This window comes from Dermacentor andersoni, chromosome 2, assembly GCF_023375885.2.
Source record: "Dermacentor andersoni chromosome 2, qqDerAnde1_hic_scaffold, whole genome shotgun sequence".
Taxonomy (NCBI): domain Eukaryota; kingdom Metazoa; phylum Arthropoda; class Arachnida; order Ixodida; family Ixodidae; genus Dermacentor; species Dermacentor andersoni.
This window is the reverse complement of record NC_092815.1, coordinates 185799293-185813189: the sequence shown is the minus strand read 5'-3', so window position 1 is coordinate 185813189 and position 13897 is coordinate 185799293. Positions and strand designations below refer to the sequence as shown.

Genomic DNA, 13897 nt, shown 5'->3' with positions numbered 1-13897 from the left:
TGGCAGCATGAAAGAGAGTTCGAGGAAAAAGCGCCGTAGAAAGAAGCGTCTTAAAGATCGGCATGCGGTGAATAAGGTAGTGAAGCCAAAGACGGCGACAGACGCAAGAAGGCAGGGCGCGAAGAAAAGAAAGGTACGGTCGTCGTTGACGACATGTGCGCATCAAGAACGTTTCAGCCACCAGTCAAAAAGAGACCGAAAAGCAGGTTCTGCGCGTACGTGGACAAAGGGCACGGGGCAGGTAGGTTCCTCGTCGTTCCGTCGTTCTTTTCGGAGTGGAGTATGTAGTGCGAAGAAGTGCAGGGTGGCAGGACGAGACGAGGTGATAGGGAGTCGCGACGCGGTAAGTCGAGTTCGTGCTGAAAGCGTGACGCCAGGACGCAAATTAGCAGGAGGCTGCAATGTCTTGAAGGAGCTGATAGTGTGTCAGCCATTTTGTTGTTCCTGGGTAGCCAGAATAGCTTTCGAACCGCGAGCACCTCGAGTACGGCTCAAAAGTATGAGTCCGCCATAAAACGTTTGGAACGGGAGACCAAGAGAGCTTCCGTAGAAGTGAAACTTGTTCTGATTTATTTTTGAGCACTTGAAAATTTTAGCGATTTAAGAATAAAATTTCTTTCAAGATGAAAAGTATGAGCTTTGTTTATGTTTTGCTTTGAGAAGCTCCGAGATTTGAAACAGGCGTTTTATGTAAACCTTTAGTTTCGCGAGGAGTTAATGAGTAGATTGGCTTTTTTTTGTGAGTAAACTGAAGCGCCAAGGTTATCGGTGAGAGCCCTATGGTAACGCGCGTGAATATTAGTTAACCTTCTTTATTTTTAAAAGTGTTTTCGAAATTTCTAAGGTTAAGCGCGTAGGGTTTCAGTAAGTGCATAATTTGCACGGAGAAGCGTTCTTAGTTTCCATTAGCGCGTGCCCTGTGCGGACAGAAGGAAGCAGAATGTTTATGACTGGGTCGCTCGGCGTGTTGAGGACAGCCGCGTTCTGACATCTCTATTTAGCGTGCACGGAACCAGTTATTAGAAGACGCATTTTTTAAAGGGTTCTGTGGAGTGCGTGAGTTGTGCAAATTAAGTTCTTGTTTAGGTTACGTGTCCTGTAGGGACTAAAGGAAGAAACGTGAGTAAGCGTAATGAAACGTTTGCCTACGACGCAAGTACGCGTTCTGAATACTGACCACAAAGCTAACGCGCTTGTGATTACGTACTTGTGGAGTTGACCAGACTGTTCAGTGGCACCAATACGTGCGATAAGTACGCCACTGCGATAAGGTAAGAACAGGCTCTTCGTGAAGTTAGGCTACTTAAGTTATGTTCGGCTGTTTTCACTATTTGTTTGCAACGACAACGACCTTTTGTTTTGCAACAACAATATCACTCTGGCCTTGTCGGCCTTCGGGGCGATATGGATAGCAGTTTAGAAAGGTGGTTAGAACTGTTTTATCGAAATTGGGAAAAGAAAAGATCAGGGTCCAGTTTGACCTAGTAAAAGCCTGGCGAGTCAGGGGTGAAGAGCCTGCGCTTGCACGCGGTGCAGCGCTATGTTGTTTCGTTTGTTTGACGTACGTTCTCCAGGGCCCAGGATGCCGAAGTTCGTCACACGATGCTCGTCACCAGTACCCTGCATGTTATTTCAGCATTCCTCATGGCCGGCGAATCGATTTCACCGGCCATTTCGAACTTCCGGGGCGAGGAGGAGCTGTTAGATACGGGACCTTTTCCTGAGCCTCCATCGAGTTCACCAGACCACATCGAATCGCGTCACACCTAATTAAGGAGCGCAGAAGCACATCTACCACGTTCCCGATGCGCAGCACGTCCAAACAAATTGGTGGTCCCCCATCTCGTGCGCCTTTATGTGCAGCTGTTGTCCCACTGCTTGACTCTTCCCGAAAATGTAGCGGAAGCGTGGCACGGTTCCAGGTAACCTGGGTCCCGAGCAAAGATGCTTTGCGGCTATGAAATGTCGCTCGAGAAGAAACCACCTGCCCTCGCTGAGCGCTTGCAAGCCGCGAGGCAACGACGACTGTAATGCACCGTGCAGCCCTGGGAGCAACCCCCCCCCCCCCAGCCGCCTTTGTGACGGCAGTCGCAGACCAGGAAGGCAATACCGTAGACAAGTAATCCCTCGGACAGGTGCAGACAATGGAGCGACCCTCTGCGCCGGGTGTGACTTACATTCGCACGGGCGCCTACCATTGGCCGAAAATGACGCCACCTGAGCGAGCTCGCCAATCGGCCGAAAATGACCACACCTGAGCGGGCTCGATGATTGGCCGAACAGGACGTGACCTCGAGACACCGAAGGGGTTAAAAGCCGGAGACCGGAAGCATCAGAAGAGCATTCCTTCATTCATCTCTTTCGGGCTTCTTGCCACGGGCCGCAGCGTCCGAGTCGCTGCTGGCCAGTAATGATTTTATGACTGTTAATTTCTCTGTACTCTCACTGTAAATAATGTAAATAAACCTCCAGTTCTTCATGTCAAAGTCCCCCTCAACTTCGGCCAACTCCCGCACTCAATGGCAAGGTACAATATATGGGAGACAGCAATTGGGATTGTCCTCCGGATCCAACAGAGGTCGCGTTATAACTTTAATGTCTTTTTAGTCATTAATACTGTTTAACACACGGGTCTTGTTAATTACACGACTTCACTGAAAACAATCTGTGTGATTTATTCCTTGTTATTATATCATGTTTTCGTTTTTTCCTAGTGAATCGTGAAGTACATAATTCTTTTTAATCTCGGTTCCACTTGTGGTTGTAGTTTGTAAACTGATACGGTTTTTAGATGTCATGTATTCTATCTATTTTCGGTGTATTGACCCCCCCCCCTACCCTATGCCTCCCTTTGAGGCCTGTAAGGTATCTTTAAATAAATTAATAAATTGAATTGTTTTTGCACGTACGGCCAAAGACGAAGGTTGATGTACCCAAGAAGAAAGTCAAAATTTACGCACAAGAAAGAGAATGTCACGAAGTAGGTTGCCATATAGTGAGCTGAAAAATTCATTTGGCGAAAGAGAACGGATGTCGTCAAGTAAAAATTTCCTAACGGTCCATAGTACATTGATCTTGTGTATTTGAACTCTTTAACGTCCGCATAAAAAAGTTTGTGGCTAGGTTTATCAGAACCGCATACGAAACTTCTTAGCAATTTAATTAACCGAAAGCCCACGCGAAGAGCGAATGATCTTGTGCCTAATTAAGAAAGAATTGATTTATCGACGGGAAGAGTGTGATGCTGTATTGAAGAATGGAAGGCAAAGGACGCTGAACAGTATATGTCCCATGCGCTGGATATAAAGCTTTGAGACTTCTGCATTGCCTCGAGATCTGTGATGCTAAACAGGTGGTACCAGAGACAGTAGTCAACCGACGCATGTTGAAGTAGGGGCAGAAAAGCTATGTATAGTACATAGAGTCTGACGTAAATATAGTCGATACAGTTTAATAGCTTTTTGAGGACTTGAACTTGATTGCTTCAAATTACCAATTCCTTAGTACATCGAGAGCCACCGTGTGAATATGGTGAGACAACGATGAATTGCTTGTGAGCGCGGCATCTACATAGATATTCAGGGTTCGGTAATCCGTTTATAGGTGAAGTATTGAAGGAATAATGCAAAGCGAAGGGAGCTGTGCGATCATTGAGTAAACTAACAATGGTCTGTGAGAAATTATAATTCATTTGTCACTCTGATCACAAGGCACCAACTGTGGCATAGTCAATATGCTTTGTTATAGCATAGATGGCCTTCTAAACTTTTAATTGAGGTTGAGGCTGAGGTTTATTTTCCTTCAAAGATGAAAGAGGGAACTGCGACAAAACACGGTAGAGCCTCACGAGGTCACAGTTCCCCAAGACAGGCGATACAGCAGTGAGCAACACAGAAATAAATATTAACATATTATGATAGTGAACAAAATACATTGCACCAAACGACAGCATTACCGTGAAAAATATTACTTTTGATAAAAAGACAGTGTACCATAGATCAAAGGCTAAATCAAAGGGTAGATCAAAGGTCGCTAAAGAAAACACACACACAAATAACTTGACAAGATAACAATGACGTCGTAAGGTTTCCAATCTTCTGAATTGAGAAACGCTTTAGTAGTGTTTCATGTGGTAGATCGTTCATTGAGATGAGAAATAACAGAACAACAAAAATATAAGCCATGGGAAACAACGAATCAAGCAAACATCATGGAAAATTCTGTGGCATTAAAAGTGACATGTTGTGAGTGGTTAGAAGGGAAGGTGTTAACATCCGCCGATAGTAACTATGTAGTGAGGGGTATCTTAAGTTAGCACAAAAACTAAAAATGAACACTATGAAACGCTTCAAAAATCTATGTAATTCAAATTGCCTAAGCCCATTTGAAAAAACAAATGTCTTCCGAAGACATGGTTAGCTGAGCTGTGGTGTCGAGATGGAGAGAGAGAAACTGCATTGTGGGAAAGGTGGAGACCTCAGGTGGAGTGACCTGTCTCTGGCCGGTCACTTCACGCTGGGGAAGGGATTTATGGGAAAACGCGAGTTGGTGTGTTAAGACGGATGAGGGTGGTCTGATGAAGTTCATCATGAGAGCTGCACAGCACTGTTTTTGCGCAACGCGTACGTTGTCATTTCACAGTACATGCATCTTCGCGCGCAGGGGTTGAGGCTACTGCAGCGTAGCCCGGCGTCTGGCTCTAGAATGCGCTATTTGCAGCAGCGCACGTCGTTAGCGTTCTAATCGCGAGAGTAACAGCTGCAGGGTGAAGATTTCTCGCACCATGGCTTTAAAGAGAAGGTCCGATGCGGATGTCTCGATGGATTGTCTTGGTCCGTGATGACAATCCGAGGCAGGTGTATGCGGCGACAAGCGTAGCAATGCATTCGCGTCCACGCCTGTGTTGCTCGCTTGACGCATCACTGTCTTGGGGAAGGACGCACCGATGCTGATTCAACCGCCTCCTGCGGAACCTGTCCAAGTTAAAGACAGGGAGATATCGTTCGGACCAACAACTTGCTCACCTTGACGGCGCGACCACCTCCTCAAGTGATGTACTGTCACTTCCGCCTGTCAGTGTGACATATTGGTCATGCTCATCCGCTTTACTATTTTACCTATTTTTTTCTGTTGGAGAAAAGCCTCATAGTTCGGCCTCGACCATCACAATTTGAGTGCTTCACATATTTCATTCTGCATCATGATATGTGATGGATGCCTATTGTTGCGGCGCCAGGTGCTCGTTCCTCGTGGCTTTCCTTCCGACGTTACGCAAATGACAGTGGTCCAAGCTAAACGTGCCATGGTATCAGAACACCAAGTGACCGAGCCGCAATAACGAAGAATCATTGTAAAAGCCTACGAAATTTATTTAGAACATGGTGAAGGATTGCGATGACAAGAGAGTGTGAGAGTAAAAGATACATTGCGGGCTTTTTATGTAGCCCCGACATAACAGTGGATCTGGCCAGGTAACCTTGGGCGGTTGAGGTTCCTGGCGAAAAGAGAAGACACTTCCCTCTATTTGGCCACCGTTCACGTAAAATACTTCAACTATCGTTCGATTGACCGTACAGATACTGGTCAAATTCCTGTCTTTTCTGGCATGAAGGTCATTGACTTGTCGCCGGTACGTAGTAACTTTTCTACGCGGTGATGACTTTAGGCGGAACTGTATTCGAAACCCAACGAGCGACTGACGTCAGGAGCGCTTCACACGACCACTGCTGTCCACGGTATTGGAGGGAAGGGCGCATTATGCCACCTTTCCCTCAAACACCGATGTAGCTCAGACTCTTCTGCGTCGTTTGTGTGCTGAAAGGGACGATCTCCATCGCCTTCCAGAAATTGCTGCGCCCAAACATGAACTTTTCGACAGGTTATTCTATTCGATGCGACCTCAGATGGGCGAGGCCTTTACTTCAGCAACCATGCACCACGCCATACGAAATAAAGTGGCCACAGCTTGTAGAAATCCATGCTGCAGTTGTAGATGGGCGGCCAGCAGGTGATATGCCGGTTCCAAATATTCAATGCATGTATCATGCGTCACACTTAAATGGTTCTTACTCACGGCCGAGTCGTAAGACTGCACACGGGAGTCACGCCATCTAGCCCGTTCATACAGCGCTGAGATCATGACTTAAGGCAGTTTTGGATTTGTGGTGTTCGGGGCACATACAAATGCATCGACTGTCCCAAATAGCGTACCTCGAAGTGTTCAGATAGAGTGTTACCCTCAAAGAGAAACTTGACGATCGTCGAACAGCCAAAGTGATAAAAATCAGTCACATGCACCGTTGAAGACAGAAGGGTTTGATTCTTTTATTCGGTGATGTCACTGACGACATAAGAAATTATTTTTACCCTAGTGTAATTAGAGTGGGCGATGACCGAATGGACTTCTATGCTTGTTAATATATGCACGGCTCCTAGTCTTTTTAGCGCGACTTGCATTGCTACTTCCACCGTGATTTATTCCTGGTGTTGAACATATACTTCGTGTATTCTTCTAACAGCTCAGTTACCTTAAAAGGCCCCTGGAACGGTTCGGACAAATTTTGTAGACGCGTAGGTTACAGCTAAAGTTCATCATTTGCAGCACAAACTGTGTGAAACGTCTCATATTAATAGAGCTACGGACGATTACAAGTTACCCTCCTCCTTAGTCACGCATTTTCCTGTCAACTCGTTCGCCGAGGGATTGAGGCTAAGCTCCGCCGTCACTGGCTCTGTGTCATGATGGCACGTCCTGTCGTCGACTTCTGGTTCTCTAGGAGCGAGCGCGCGAAGCCTCTCCAAACTCCCCGCCAGCTGCTTGGCAGTCGACCCCAAGCAAGAGCTATCGAAGCTTTGTGCGTTGCGAGCATTCTGTTGCAGCGCGGAACGTGTCTGGTATTCCGGTAACCACAGGCTAGCCGGGCGTTTCAACGGAACGGTGGAGTCATAAACTCAAGCTGATGAGGGAACTTTAGCGTACACGTACGTAAGCTGCCTGATCGGTCTCCAAGGTGCAGCGACCTCTTGGCACAGAGGTTAACCAACCAAACAAAGAGCTAATATTGCTCTAACCAAGTGTAAAACATTTTAAACGTTTACAAAAACAGGGTGTTATCGATTACACTCCTGCGAAGAAAAATACACCAGCGGCAAAGAATACATTTTGTTGCTGCTACTTTGTGTGGTTGAGCTCTGTACCACCTGGAAAGGTCGGCACCGCGCAGACCATTCAGATTTGCGCTTCTGCTCATCCCGTAAAAAAACGCAAAGGGACACGCCCAGGCGCAGTCCCCTTGCGCTCGCGTTTCCCCTATTACCGGACTCGCGAAACGCTATTGCGTTAGTAATCTTCCGCTGTAAATTGACGGCCGCAAACGCGCATATCCTGGCGGCGATAGGATAGCAGCGTTTTGATGCGCTGCAGTCAGTCCGCTCCTCTGCTGCGACACGATGTCGCAGCTTGACATATTGCCTGTTGCTACGTTTGCAGTCCACAACGCAACAAAGTCGAATCATAGTGCTCGCGAGAAGACTCAGACAGACTCTGACCGCGGAGCTCTCGTCAAAATGGAGCACGCTGTAACAGAAGCAGACTACGCTTGCTGTGTGTCGCTAGTGCTTAAGTGTAGTGAGAAATTGTTCTCGTGCATTCTCTTTCTGTTACTTTCTTTTTATAGAAACAAATTAACTGACATTCCAACTATTGTGAACATCATTTGTTCACCTTAATGGTGGAAAAGTTATCGATGACGCGTCCTGGGCAGCCAATTAGATAGCTCACCCACATGTGGTCAATTGGGTGATTTGCGTCATATGCGTAGAGGTGGCTGAAAATTCCGCCGAGCAGTGCGCTGCCATCGGCAGCGACGTACATTTTTAAAACCTTATAATAAATTACACCCTTTACGCGGAACACTTAGATGCGTAAATTAAGGATCAGAAGGACCTACTCTAATGATTCCGTACGTTTGTAGAAAATCGCCAAAATCGTTTCAGGATCCCTTTAATGCATTAATAGTGCACACAGATGGCGACAGAGAGAACAACAACAGGATACAGCGCTAAACTTCAAAGGATGCTTTATTGGAAGAAGCAACGCATATATAGGCTGAATCAGCCAATCGGAAGACTAAGAAAGTTAAACACCGTAAATAAATAGAAGTCGGACTCTCATCGTACCATCCTCAGCCCTCTACGAAGCGTCATCCAGATATTGAAGTCCCTTGTATTGAGAGCGCCACTCAAGGTGTGCTTGCACAATTATGCTTATCAAAATGGATTTCATATGCTTCGGTCACTTCACGGGTCAGCTTGTCCTTGTCTTTCTTACTCACTGTAGACTCCACAGAGACCGGTTTACAAGTACAATTGCTACAGCGTAATGACAGGTGGCCCGATACGACAATCTTTCAAACCAGATTCTTGTGCTCCCTAAGTCTGTCATTCACACACCTACCTTACTGGCCGATATGCCTTTTCCCGCAGTTCAAGGAGAGAAAGTAAATTACACCTTCATCTAAACTAAGACTTTTCTGTGTCATTTGGGAAGACTGTCGTATGCGGCCACCTGTCATTACACTGTAGAAATTGTACTTGTAAACAGATCGAGCTTGCTCGCAAAATACAGGCTTTCCAAAGATCAATTTGGGAGGCAATTTCGACAGGAATGAAAGAAGCATAATGAAAGCTTTGCTGCGTTGGCCTGTAGCCTTAATGATGATTTTTCAGATTGGGCACTGGAAGGAGCAGGGGCGGATAATGTCAGTAAAGTGTCACATTTAATCTGCTTAGAGTAGTTTTACGAGACTCTGACGGATAACGTGTGCCTTGGTGTTAAGGTCACGCCGGAAGGTGTGTCTGCAATGAGTGCAGGTCAGCTGTCCCATGAGTATGTGGCAGGCCGTGATTTCAGGCCACAGAGAAGTAGCGCCCCCTACTATCTAAAGCCTTCCCCACGGCCAAAATGTTACCCTCGAAGGCAGCAAAGCACACACATACACAAAAGAACAAGACGACACTAGTCGCTGTTCAGCATGCACGAAGGCTTAGGGAAAGTACCTGAAGGGGTTAGAAAGGAATTGTCAAATCATTCGGAGGAGTTTGAATCGCGAATTAAACTGGCATGTTATACGTCTAATGAAACGGTCACTTCGCCCGAAACTGCCTGTATGCCAGTATTGTGCCAGTATTCACTTGCATATGCAATCGGCCGGGTAACATCGATCTTCTAAACCCATACATGAGAGATCTAATGGTAATACACAAAGAGCGTGGGATACTCACGGATTCCGCGGCCACCATGGACTTCGTCCACCCGAAGTATGTGATAAGTGAAGACTGCGCGTCCCAAACCACGTTCATAAGGCTGGCCGTCGGCGAACACTCAGCGTTCCTACCGGTGGCTTACGTACAGATTGAGGGACCTTTCGGTGATATCGAGACAGTGGCAGCACTCTCCAATGGGCTACCGGAAGGCTATCCTTACCTTTTCATGAACAGCTCAGAGTCGCTACAGAATAAAAGTGGGCTTACGTTTGCTCAAGCCCTGGTCATGGCTTTGACGAGGTCCAGACCACGTGAACCAGCTCAGCAGCAAAGCTACGGCGACGCACAAAGTTAAAAAAGGGGGATGAAACAGCTTGCTCCGCAGACGTAGTTAGGTCGGAGGAGGATATCTTTCGGATTGGCCCGACAGAAATTCAAGAAAAGGGTCAGGCTGGGGAGCCCAAACGGGAACAAAGAAAAGGCACTCAATAAGTTTTTCTTCTCGCTTCCTCCGCCTGGTTCTTCTTTCGTGGTGTTTTAATTCGTTGTCGGCTTTTCCTAAGCCGCTTCGCTGTTCTCGTAGTTCGGTATTCCGGGGCTCAATATCATCGATGTCAATAATCTAAGCTAAATTTATTTACAGACGGACATTAGCGGATATACTGAGTATTTAGTACACAAGGAAAGCAAATTCACATTAACGAATGCGGCTGAGCAAAGGCCTCGTGTCAGTCTGTTGCTCCGACCGGGCAATTTATGGGGTAGGACCGTTGTGTCTCAACTCTCAGGCCATACTGCCCAATCAGCCGCGCACATCCTCACCCACAGCCATGTGTCCATGTCTTGGGGCTCCATAACTCATAGTGGCGGTGTGCGCCACTAGAAGTACCCGAGCCGCCCGAGCCGCCTAGGCGGGCCCAAACGCTCCCCGAAAACTCCCTTCTCCAGTTGCCGGCAGCGGCGCTCTGCGCGATTTATGGCGCTCACCAGAACCAGTGCGCGAGAACCCCTGTCGCTCTCTTTTTAGCCAAACTGCGTCTGCCCACCACCTTCCCACAGCAGGCGTTCTCAGAGAGCGGCTCGGGTGTTAGCCAACAGCACAACGTTGCAAGGCAACAGATACACAAACACAGAGAGAACCGCAGAGAAGACGAGCGAGCACGCACTTCAACTAAACTAGAAGAATGCGTACATGAGTTAAGCAAGGCGAACGTTCACAATGACCTTACGCACTCTAAAACTAGCACCAGAGTGCGTGTTAAGCGAAAGCGGCGTCGCACTCAGGAATGCGGCAGAGAAGGCAACGCGGCCGAATACAGCGAAAGCCACTAGAACCTGTGGAGAGGGCAGTGAGAGAGTTATGCCATCTTCGACTGGTCGTTTCGGAGCGCTCTAGGGCGCTCTCGCGAGCAGCGTTGTGTTCGGCTGGTTGAAAGAGGGTGCTCGGGTTGCGTTCGGCTGGTTCTTTTCGATCACTCTCCTCCGTCTTCGAGCGCTCTGAGGCGCTCCGAGCCCTGTCGTCGGAGCAGTCGTCGAGATTGAGAGCGTTTCCGGTCACGTGATCACAACATGCCGTCGCGGCGTCGTCGTCTGGTATTCCCGTGTCCTCTGGTGCCTGTGTTATTTCGCTTAAAATGCTACGAAAAATCCGTTTGAGCGGCGCGTTGATGCCCTCACCTTTGCTGGCAAACGTGGAATCAAGCAGCGAGAGCTCTGAGAGCGATGACGACGACTTCAACCGTACTTGTGAGCAGGAATTTGCCCAGCTCTTCGACGTGCCTAACAGAACACCGAAAGTCACAGGCTACGTGAAGAACGTTGTTCGGACGTACTCAGAGAAAGAGCTGGGTCGTTACAGCGAACTATGTGTTGTAAGTAAACTGAATACGTTTTTTTCCCCATCAGTTTCGCAAGAATTTGCGGCTCCCCAGGAAATCGTGCTACGCCTTAATTGAGCATTTCTCCGAATCCAGCTTCTACCCCTCGAACCAACGGCACGGTGGCTCACCAGCCGAAACGGCCGAGGAGCACTTGCTTTCCTTCCTTTGGTAAGGAAACCGTAATGCGTAAGGTTTTACTTTGTTTCAAGCGTGGCTTTGGATGCGGAATGAAACACGGATTGGAAAAGCATGTGCGCAATGACTTAACTGCATGATGTGTCACCGCTGCGTAGCCGCGCGGTGCGCATGCTGTAAGAAGAAAATATGAGCGTCTGCCAATGAATGAAGCAAATATCAAAACAGTGGTGAACGCTTTAAGGGTAATACGTCTGCATTTTCCGGCCTAATAATACACACCTTGTTTCTGGCGGGCACTGTTAACGGTCAGGAAATGAAACGCGTGCTCTAGCCGCATAATATTCCAGTATGCATAACGCCCCTGTGACAGAATTCTTGCTACCGGCCATGCGTATTTTAGCACATATATGGCCATGTTTATATGTAAGCTACTCCAAGTTTGAAAGTATGCGATCTGACGTGAAGAGATGACGAACGCACTGCGATGGAGGCACAATGCGAAACATGTTATAGCATTTCGTCATGGGGTAGTGCAGTTCATTGCTCATGACCTGCTTATTGCTTTTATGTTACCAGGCACGCGGCCAACAAGGCTTCCATGAGGAAGGTGTCCGTACTTTTTGACACAGCTGAATCAACGCAACTAGTGATTATAAATAGGGTTCTCAACTTCATGTACAGCATAGCACCAGAGGTGATCTACTTTTCAAGCAACAAGGAAGCTGTTGCAAAAGAATTTCAAAAGGTGAGGTTACTTTCTTGATGCATGCGTTCAAAGCAAACCTAAAAAGTGATGGATACGGTTACCATTGCATACGTACCGAGCACTAGCTACTTTCCTGACCACTTGCATTCGCAATCATACAATGAAATAGAGAACGTGTTCAGGCCAATGTGGTTAGTCAAAATGAGCAGTACAGGTGCTAGTTGCGAATTTCATCATTGATCTAGGTTCATTGCATCTGGCTCGCATATTTGGAAATAGTGCTTTAGCACTGAATAAATTCGGTGGATGGGAAAGCAGAAAAGCATTTTCTATGGTTACTGCACCTTATATGTTGCTTTGTTCATTCACTGTTTTTAACATATTTTGTATGTGGATAACACTTGTAAAGTTCTGCATGTGTTATTGAGCAGCTGTGGGCACTTCATAGTAAACATACCTTTCCTCAGGTTGCTGGATTTCCCAACGTGCTTGTGTGTATTGATGGGACATACATTCCAATCAGATGCCCCAACAACAAACTCAGATCAACATACACAAACAGACATGACCAAGTTTCAATCACCATGCAAGGCATATGCGATAGGAATGGGAGATTTGAAGACATTTTTACAGGCACCCCCAGCAAGATCCACGATGCCAGAGTCCTTAGGCTGCCAACAGTGAATGAGGACCTACCAACAATCTGCCAAACCAACCGGTACCACATTCTTGGAGATGCTGCCTACTCAATAAGGGAACACCTTCTTACACCACACAGAGATTATGGCGACATGACAGATGCGCAGATTGTATACAACCACCGTCACTCTTCACTGCGAGTCATTATCGAAAATGCATTTGGGCGTCTCAAACAGAGGTTCCGCCAACTGCGGTACATTGAATTCCCAACTGTGGACAAGATAACGCAATTCATCATTGCTTGCGGCACACTGCACAATATTTGCCTAGACGTTGGGGATTTAAATGTCGATGACATTCTAACAGATGACGACCTGCAGGAAAGACAACAAGACATCGCTCAGCATCACATTCTCCAAGAGGAAGAACTCAGGGAAGCAAGCCAGTGTGCCCCGACACAGAGAGAGTCAGCCCTGCGGCACCTTGGGGAACTGAAGCGGAGCAACCTGGCAAAGCGTTTATAAGTTTGCTCCTTCTTTTGTGATGGCGTGAGAAGAATGTGTAAGCACTTCTTCTCATTGAAAACAAGACATTGCAGTAGCACGTTTTCTTTTTTATTAACAAAAGCAGTTGTTACAATTTTGTTGTACAAAGCAAATTTATGGCAGACTTCCTTCTGCAATAAAAAAATGCAAATCGCGTAAAGAAATGTCCCACCGCTTCGGAGTTAAAATAAATATATGTTGCAAACATTATTTACAGTGTGACCACTGCCTCAAGAGTTATTGGGTTGCGCTCACTCTCCCTTCCTTGGCGATCTCCCGCAGTGCCTCCATGTAATCTGCATGTGCTTGGAGGATTTCTTAATGTCGCCGTGCACGTGCTTCCTCACGCTTTCTTTCTCTTTCTTCCTTTGGAGCTTCGCGCTGTTCATTTATTTTGTACATCTAATCAAAAAACATCTTCATGTGCTTCATGCGGTCAGTACTTGGCCGTTGATTTCTTGGGCGCTCAGGTCTTCCTTTGGGTGTAGTACCATCACAATCCAGCCTGCCATTTCCCACCTGCTCTGGAGGTGCTGTGTTGACGGAGCCGTGGCTATGTTCACCCGAGTTTGATGGTATTGACGATTCAAGATTTGGGTCCTTTGCAGTGGCATGTGCAGCAGAAGGCAGCCTCTTGTACATCACTTTCTTAACTCCCCGAAGAACTTCTGGTTCTAGGCTGTCATCTATAGCTCGAATCGATGCAAACTCTTCCTCAAATGCAA

The 13897-nt window shown here is 47.0% G+C and overlaps 1 long non-coding RNA gene across 2 annotated transcripts in view; it reads left to right on the top strand.

The window, feature by feature from the left end:
• Positions 1–13382, top strand: part of LOC140216193 (uncharacterized) — a 68511-nt gene extending 55129 nt beyond the window's left edge. Inside the window, exons 1-3 of one of the 2 annotated variants that reach the window (XR_011892879.1) lie at positions 10535–11312; positions 11859–12027; positions 12994–13382. This is a non-coding gene — a long non-coding RNA (uncharacterized lncRNA). Of the gene's footprint in view, positions 1–10534; positions 11313–11858; positions 12028–12993 lie in introns of those variants that run through there. The other variant, XR_011892880.1, reaches the window with a different exon arrangement.
• Positions 13383–13897: the final 515 nt, after the last annotated feature.